The following is a 10,757-nucleotide window of genomic DNA, read 5'->3' as shown; positions in this document are numbered from 1 at the left end:
GATGTTTTGTGCTGTAAAAGGAGAAGTGAAGTTTGAGTATCTCTCTTTTCTTAAAGTTTCTTACAATCTGGTTCATACAAGACGTATGAAAACTATCAGAAACTAAAAAACATAAAATCAGAAACAAAATAAGCCTTATGGCTAATAACTAAACAAGCAGAGCGTAAGGAGGATAAAGTTGGAAACCAACCATTGAATATTCATGGTTAGAGTAAACCTGGAGATCCATAGAGCAAGTACCAGTTGATCAAGTGATCGTTAAGGGAAAGCAAGGATTTGGCCTCTGCTCAAAACCAAGATTCATTCAAACAAGGTAACCTTCCTAAACCTCCTGCAGCCCTTAATTCAAAGAAATAGTCAAAATACATTAATCATGTCATCATTCTTTATAAGAAATGGAAGATTAATAATAAAAAACTGGTTCCAAATAGAAGATGATCATGAATATAATACATTTCATGAATATCGTTTAAATACTTCTGATTTAACCATATTTGAATCAATTTATCAACTAAAATTTGTATTAATAACCCATGAATGGAACCAAACTAATATGAAAACATTTATCTGTTATAAATGAATCAGATCTGTAAATCCATGAATCAGATCTGTAAATCCATGAATAAGAAAATTTATAAGAATTTTAAGAATTCCGCAACCTGGTATCAGAGCTTAAATAAAGCAGATTATTAATGTCTGGATTAACTTTAGATATTGAGATTAAAAATTTATTTGATAAAAAGATCTTACTAAAAGATTTACGTCAAATAGATCAATTATGGAATAAAATAAAAGATCTCCAAACCTTTTATTTCAAAAATCATAAAAAAGAACATTTTTCAAGAAACTGGAAAATGATAATTCAAATTTCTGAAAACGATGAAATTGAAAACATAACAATATGTTATGAATAAGAACAAACTTTGTTATCGAAATTCGATCAATAAAAACAAAATAATAAAAGTAACAATTTTTACTAAATGGAAAATGTATGAAAATACAAAAATGAATATCTTTAATTTATATTCTCAAAATATAAATTTTGATATAGAAAATTGTGAAAACAATTTGAAACATCTTAAAAATTGTCAATCTTCAATTGATAGTTTCGAAGATTTTCAGAATTTATTAGAACAGATAGATTCAACAAAAAGGCTTTTAATAACCTTAAGAAAATTAAGAAGTTCTATCATCTGTTAAAATGACAGAAGTAACAATTCCAAATCAAAAGAGTCAGATCGATGAATCTGAAGAAAACCAAGAGTATAATTTGAATATTATATTCAATCAAAGTAAGTTTGCTGAAATACAGAAAACATGGTTTTCTAATTCAAAAACAAATCTAATAGACCAACCAAGAATACTAAGTAAGATTTCAAATTTTATTAATCCCAGAAAAAAAATTAATTTATTATTCGATTCGTACAAAAGAACGATCTTGTAAAATAAATAACGAATCAAGGTCTAATACTCTGAAGTTATTAACAACTCAAGATATTAATACCATAATGGCAAAAGCCAGTGAAAAAGAACGATCTGAACTGAAATATGTTCATATCGGAGGAATTGAAATAATAATATCAGCTCACTACCGAGAAGGAATAGATACACCAATTGAAATAACAGTTCGTGACAAAAGAATACGTAATTTCGAGGATTCTATCCTTGAAAAAATTGAAGGAAATTTATGTTACAAAAAGATGAAATTTTGTATTTATCCACAATACAATATATCTCTTTTTGATAAAAACATAAATGACGTTTTAACATTAGATTATTACTTTTATAGAAATAATCTTATGTTAACAGGAAATCATCCGATCAATATAAACTATGTTGTCGGTTTAGCAATAAGTAATAATTCTCAAACAAGAATAATTTCAACAAAACCAACTATTTCTGTTGAAAGAATGTTTGAAAATATTACAAGAATTGAACACCCTCGAAAAGCATTTATTGAAGAAATAAATCCCTATAAAAGATGAAGTTCAGATGACCTCCAAATCACAAAACAGTCTGTACCAAGAAGATCATTATCATTTGCTAGAAATGATGAATATATTCTTGATAAGATTGGAACCATGAATCAAAATATTCTTAAAATTAAACAAGCTATTGTTAATGAGTCAACCTCATCGCAATGACGTCCTTAATAAAATTAGAAAAAGATCTAGGAGATTTAGAAAATAATATTAATAAGATCAATCTATCAATACAAGAATTAGAGAAGAATTTCAAAGAATATATTGATTTAGCAACGACTAGATTAATAATTGAACAAAAAAAACATAATAATGAAATATTAAACTATCTTAAGGAAGTTCTTCCAATAGATAAAGGAAAAAGAAAAATGGAAGAAGAACCACCATTCAAAATTGAATCATGGTATAGAAATCCTCTTAGTTATGACAAACATAAGTATGAAGATGTTTAATGAAATCGACTCATCTGATTTTGAACAAATAGGAGTAAATACAGAAGAATTATATCATTCACATCAGGACTCAGAACAATACAGAGATATGGATATTTCAAAATCAGAATCAGATGATGATTCTAGACCACGATTAAATCTACGAACGAATGTAGAAGGTAGTGGTGGAAGAGATGATGAAGAATTTAAATATAACAGAGACCAATACTCTGGATCTTATAAAGATGTTAGAGATATTCTTAGAGAATCAAAAACATCAAGATTTGTGAAACAGAATATCTTAGATTTAGGTTGTTCAACAACCAAAGAAAGAAAATCAAAGATAGATCATTGGACAAATGAACTATAAGTACAAATTCAATTAACACCATTATTAGACAAAAGTGAGAATATTCAAGTTTTAACTCATGGGATGATAAAAATGACACTGGTAGGAGCAGTAAGAATTTGAGTTGAAAACCTAGTAATTACTAATCTACCACAAGAAATGACAGGACATCGATATTTCGAACTATTTGTTGATGCCTTGTACCAAGAATTTTTAGGAGTTTCTAATAATGATGCTAATTTGGTAGCTAAGAATATAGAACAAAATAGAGCAATCTTTATATTAGATAATATTAAATTATGCAATTTATGTTACTTAGAAAAATTTATTTGTGATTATGAAACAAACTATTATCAATTAATAGATGCTGATAAAAAGAAACATTATAAACTAAGTATCTTTAATAAGATACCTAATATACCTATACACAGTAAAGATGAATTTTTAACTAGTCCTTATGCTAAAACTTTAGGAGGAGCTATTAAATTCATCAAAGACATAATAACAAAGAAATGTCATGAAATAACACTAAATAAAAGAATATCTAAATCCTACAAACAAAACAATAAACTTTGTTGTGACAAAATAAAATTCACAGTAAAAGAATACGGTTGCAAAACAAACATGTCACACAAATATTTAAAACGACAGAAACAGAATAAATTTAATAAACCTTATAAATCTTTTAATAAGAAATTTATTCCCTATAAGAAAAAGAAATTTAAAAAGAATTTCTTCAGAAAACCTTATAAAAGAAAATTTTATAAAAAGTTTGATAACAAAAAACCACCTTGCCCAAAGGGTAAAGGAAAGAATTGCACATGTTGGTTGTGCAACGAAGAAGGACATTATGCGAATGAATGTCCAAAACGAAACGAAAAGAAAAATAAAATTATACTTCTTGAAGAAATATATACTATTGGATTCTATCCCGTAGAAACAATTGAATTTTCATCCGACGATGAAAATATTTATTATCTTGATGAATCAAGTGAATCAGATTTTGAATCCTATTCCACATTTGATAATTCAAGAAATAATAATGATTAAAATAACGACAAGGGCATTTTCGGAAAGACAAATATAGGGAGTAAATTGAAAGTTATGTTTGATTTAGGGAGTTATCTACAAGTTGCCCAATAAAGAACCGGACATGTGTCAATAAATGGGCATGGGGAGCTCCTCACCAGGAGTAGCATAGAACAACCCTGATATTGGAATGAGAATGATCAATCCCATTGGAATGACTATTCCCATGAACATTCTCATCCATTGGGAATGACCATTCTCACTTCCCATTTTCATGTTTATATACAAATATTTTCCATATTTAGATTCCCTTATTTAAACTAATATTAACCTATATAATTATAATAATATATTATAATATATATATATATATAAATAATTATATTATTATTTAATAACAATAATTTTTTAATATTAATTATTAGTATTGTGATTTATTTATTATTATTATTATTCATAAAAGTATTAATAAAAATATTATTATTTATTTATTATAAAATATTATTATTATTATTATTATTATTATTATTATTTAATATTATTTTTTTAAAATAATAAATAATATTATTTATTTATTATAAAATTTAAAAAATAATATCATAATTGTATTTATTATTAAAATAAAATAATTATTATTATTATAAAAATATAAATTTAAATTAGTTAACTATATAATGATAATTTTATAATAATTAATATATCATCAATAATAATAATAATAATAATAATTAATCATCATCATATGAATAACTATTATTTTGATATATGTATTTAAAATATAATTTTTTTATTAAAAATAATTTCATTCCTTTTTTTTTTTTTTCATTTCAACCGATATTAATCGTTAAAATAAAATACAACAACCATTTCATTTTTAATCTCATTCTATTTCAAAATTAATTTCATTCCTACCTTATCTCTTTCCAACGTATCAATCATAATCATGCCCTAAGTTACATCAAGATTTAATGAATCTTACTTAACCGACCATGTATAAGGGATATAATATATTTTAATTTCTGCTAAATTAATTAAATGTGATAGTGCGAAAACTTTAGTAGTGAAAGGGACCACTCCAATTAAGACCGCGAGTCATTTTCCTTGGTGCTTGGACTCGATATATATTTGGATAAATTCATGCAAATTGATTGGGGGACCATAATCCATGTTTGGATGAGAATAATATCTGCCCTCACTTTTCAGCCACATACAACACTTATCTACCACTTCGCGTATAATTTACCTTGACTATTTTTTTTAATGATAATGATTATATATAGAAACATCAAAAACGACTAAGCCTGTCGTGTTAGCCTTCTCCGTCATACAAAATAGGTTAGGTAGGTGGGTTGACATTTTCCCAACCCGCCTAAAAAGAGACTGTCCCGCCTCGTTCGGCCTAATGGTGAGTTGGGGTGGATTGCAGGTTGGTCCGTTAAAAACCCGTCAAATTACACTTAGGCCCGCTAGATTAGCCCGTCCCGCCAACTAAAATAGGTGGGTTGAGTTGGTGTTTTCTCAACCTGCTTAAAAGTGGTCCGCCCCATCCCACCTCGCCTGATGGTGGGTTGCGACAGGTTGTGGGTCGGCTCATCCCACTAATCCGTTTTGGCACCTCTAAATTCTAATTATATACAGTAGCAAGTCAGGACACAGATAATATGTATTATAAATGAAAATAGGAATTTTTATTTCATTTTTAAAATTAAATTTTCAAAATTTTAAAGTGTAATAAAATCTATCTTGGAAATTAAAATGGCATAAGATGATGGATAGGATAGAAAGAGTTGAGTGAGTATATCTATCTATTATCTATTACATCTATTATCTATTAGTTTATTTGTGAATTTACATGGTTATTTTTTTTCATTACCACATAATTAATGTGCTATATTTATTTATGTGACTTTCAATTAATTAACTAATTTACGTAAATAAATATGTGAGTTTATTTGTGAATTTATATGGTTATCATTTTTCATTACTACATAATTAATGTGCTAGATTTATTTATATATGTGACTTTCAATTAATTAACTAATTTACTTAAAAAATTATATCATGCAATCTTTCAAAAAAAATTTTTAAATTTTGTGCATCAATTATTTATTATTTTCTATTTTTATTATTTTATTTATTTTTTCATTATATATATCTAGATTAATATTGTGATTTTTTCAATTATTTATGTGACTCTACAATTAACTAATTTATTTAATCTATTACATATGTGAGTTTGTGAATTTACATGGTTACTTTTTTTCATTAATACATAATTAATGTGCTAGATTTATTATGTGACTTTCAATTAATTAACTAATTAACTTAAAAAAATTTATATCATGCAATCTTTCAAAGAAAAAATTTAAGTTTTGTGCATCAATTATTTATTATTTTCTCTTTTTCTCTTTTTATTTATTTTTCATTATATATATCTAGATTAATATTGTGTTTTTTTTAATTATTTATTTATGTGACTCTTCAATTAACTAATTTATTTAAAAAATTATACCATTCACTCTAATATCTAATCTAATACTCTAAATATTACTATAAATATGTTAGTTCCAATTTTTATTTTACAAAGTTATCCTCCAATGTGTACAAATGAATATAATTTATTGGTGATTTAGTTTACAACTGAACAAAAAAAATAAAAATTTAACTTGAAATTTCATCATAAACTCACAATTTTTCATATTTTTTGTACTTCTTACCGAAATGAAAACAAAAACAAAAGTCACAAATGTCATAAAAATCAAATGTGACATTATATATATATATATATATATATATATATATATATATATTATCTATTATCTATCTATTATCTATTTCATATATAAATATGTGAGTTTATTTGTGAATTTATATGGTTACCCTTTTCCATTACTACATAATTAATGTGCTATATTTATTTATGTGACTTTCAATTAATTAACAAATTTACTTAAAAAATATTATATCATGAAATCTTTCAAATAAAAAATTTAAATTTTGTGAATCAAGTATTTATTATTTTCTTTTTTTTTGCTTATTTGATTTAATTTTTTCATTATATATATCGAAATTAATATTGTGTTTTTTTCAATTATTTATTTACTTGACTATTCAATTAACCAATTTATTTAAAAAATTATACCATGCACTCTAATATCTAATCTAATACTCTAATATTACTATAAATATATATGTTAGTTCCAATTTCGATTTTACAAAGTTATCTTCCAATGTGTACAAAATACAAATGAATATCATTCATTGGTGATTTAGCTTACAACTGAACAAAAAAAAAAAAAAAATTAACTTGAAATTTTATCTTAAACTCACAATTTTTCATATTTTTTGTGCTTCTCCCCGAAATGAAAACAAAAACAAAAGTTGCAAATGTCTTAAAAATCAAATGTGTCATTATAAATATATATATATATATATATATATATATATATATATATATATATATATATATAACAAATATTACAAAAAAATAATATTTTGCAGCAAAGAAATTCACGTTACCAAAAAGAGAAAAGAATTAACTAAATCACCAAATGATCAAGAAAATAAAATTATTGAGAATGAATGTGATAACTAAAAAAACATATATAACAACAAATAAATAAGTTAAATCTAAATCTAATATAAAAGTAAAAAAAATAGGAAATTAACAAATTTTTTTCCTAAGTTAGTGACGTACGAGTGATTAAAATGAATTATAAAAATATATACTTGTTATTTTTAATATTATCCGTATTATCTAATTTTTTTTCAAATAAAATTATGTCCACGTACAACACACGTGTTATCTTCTAAGATCGAGTAATTTCACTGAAATTTTATTTTATACAACGCGATTTCTTGTCAAACTCATCAAATATGAGTTTTATATGTATTATATTAGCAAACTAAAAAATATGTTACAAATCGAAAAAATACATATTCTTGATTTTATTATTAGTTTTTGGTTTGATAATTTGTTTAATTTGGTATTTAATTCACAAGAAACTATTATTATAATTTAAGGTATGAAAAAAACATGATCATAAGGACTCAATCATTAATTCATACAGAAAAAACTATTATCAACATACTATAATAAATACTTTCTAATTAATTAAGCACATATATTGAAAAAATTCCTAAATAATTAAGAAAAATTTATTTACAATTACTATACTTAGTCTTTTGGATTTACACTATTTGTTTCTTAGGATTTCCATCAAAATTCTACATCATTATCTTCATATTTAGATCTTAATTATGATGTATATTTTAGTTTCTACATAGTTCTTAAATAATGATTCAATACATTAATTTTGACAATTAAATATTAATATTTTGAAATATATTAATTTTAGATCTATATTCTGTTGGAAAACTGGCGGTCAGATCAATCACGATTGATACCCGGTGCAGCGGAAGTTTAAAAATTTTATCATGGAACAATTCCATGGTGTGGGTATCAACCATTCAACGATTAAATTATAAGTGTGTGTAAAATTTAAATAACAATTAATTAAATTTTACCTTCAATCTCGAAGCGAGATTATTGGACACCACACAGATTTCTCTGCGCTTCTTGTATCTCCCAGGAACTGATGAACTCCTTCAATCAGGTCCACGAATGGGGTTTCGATCCCTCTGATAGATTGCACTAGAAAATCTATCAGAAGTTTTTCTGCGAAGAGATTAAACGAATCTGATTCGTTATTCCTGACTGCGATTCAAAATCACAGACCGGAATTTCTCGGGCAGAGTATGGGAGGGGTCGGCCGATTATTACTTTAAGAGGCTAGGGTTTTCGATTTTTGCTTCTCAAAAATAATGAGCTGTTGTGTCTAATTTCTGTACTGCAATAACTTATTTATAATGCAGGCCACTAAAACCTTAGGGCCCATTAATCATAAGTTAGGGCCCGACTAGCAAAGCCCGCACGTTCAGAAATTAATATAAGATTCATCGTGACTCCGATTGATGAACCAATTTCACCAATGTGCACAGAAACCATTTCTGCACATTTTAAAGTCAAAATAAATTTTCCTGAATCCGAATTCAGTGGTTTCCAAAAATGTCCATCCCTATGTCATTTTAGGAAATCCTACTCCCTTACTCTTATTTAAGAAGTCCAACTTCTTTGTTCATTAAATTTAACTCTTTAAATTTAACTATCTCAACGGGGATTAAAACTCCATTACACTGTGTGACCCTCAATGGTTCAGGGATACAGCTAGCCGTGGGCTCACAACTCCTTGTGACTCGGAACAACACTTTCCGACTTGCCCAACGAATCATGGTAAAGCGCCTAGCAACATCGCCCCATGATTCCCTAGGTATCACTGATAGTGCCTACAAGAACCAGTAGATTTTGGTTAGCGTACAGTACGGTCCCTTCATCCATATATCCCGATCGAATCAACAACCATTGGTATATCGAGAGTCGCTCAAGATTCGATAACTATGCAATGCATCTTGAAGATCAAATTAGTGACATCGCATGTGCTACTAAGAAACCATTTCTTAAATCACATCAAGTACTCTGGCCAGAGATTTGTCACACTAATATCTCCTCAGATCGCATAGGATATCCACACTCGCAAGTATGTGGTGAATCCTTGACAACAATGCATTGACTCCTATATGTGTCGTAACTGTACCCAATCTCGACACCTGATGACCCCCATAGAGTCGGTAAACGAGTCAAAGCACAGCACTAGCATATAGAGTCTCCATGATGTTTCAAGTCGTAAGGACTAATGGTGTACAACCAAAACCGCGGACTTTATCCACTCGATAAGTGATAACCACTTGGAAAGTCCGGATAGGGTAGTTCGATTATTCATCCTATGAATATCCATTTGCATGCTTCGAACATCTCCATGTTCCCTACCAATGAAACGTGGTATTCCGCATCGCAAATGCTAGTCTCAAACTCGAGCGATCCTTATCCTTATTATCGGACGGCTCAATCGACTAGGAATGGTTTTTAGAATATACAGTGACTATAAGATGTATTTCATGATAGACATCTCCATGTTCTACCACATCTTACATACACTATAGTATATTCAAGGTCTTTATCAAAACAACAATAGTATATCACAATATAACAATATGAAGTAATATAAAGTCATTGCCATAAAAGTGTAAATAATATTAAACAAAAGATTGTTTATACAAAGAGTCATCAAAGCCCATAGCCACACAGTTGGCTCACTGGGCACCCACTCTTACATATTGTATGCATGCAACACATATAATCATGATTATAAAAGTTCAAGAAAAACTTAAATGAAATTAAAAAAAAAACTATTCTTTATAAACCATCAAGGAACTACGCAAGTTTCTATTCAGTTTTTCTTTGTTTTAAAAAAAAATAGTTGTATAAAAATGATATGCTGTCAATGATGACAAAAACTGTGGAAAGACCAAATGACTTTTAAAATAAAGAGGAAAAAAAAAGATATGACGCTTGAATAACGATCATATGAACAAAAGAAGAAGACAACGTGTTAAAAACAAACTCAAATATAGTGAATAATCAACATTAAATTCAATGATGACAAGGAAACTATGATATATGATAAAAACATTGTTGAATTTGATCAAATGAAACATAAAAAAAACAAATGAAAAGAAATGAATCCGGTGAAAATCAAGTATAAAAACATTTAAAATCATGGTTCTTTGTGATCATAGATAAATTATGAAACAATATTATTATTGAATGATAAATAAAATAAATCATATGTATATATTCATTTGTAAAATAACGATAATTATTTCTTTCAAAAAAAAATTACGATCATTCTTATTTTACCACGTTCATTATCTACGTGCAACGCACGTTCTTGCTACTATTATATATATAAATATATATATATATATATATATATATATATATATATATATAGACACACACATATCTATACTATGTATAAAGCAAGAGCACCTTAGTGGTCTCTATAT

This window comes from Henckelia pumila, chromosome 4 (genome assembly GCF_033568475.1).
Source record: "Henckelia pumila isolate YLH828 chromosome 4, ASM3356847v2, whole genome shotgun sequence".
Classification (NCBI taxonomy): Eukaryota; Viridiplantae; Streptophyta; class Magnoliopsida; order Lamiales; family Gesneriaceae; genus Henckelia; species Henckelia pumila.
This window is presented reverse-complemented; position numbering follows the sequence as displayed.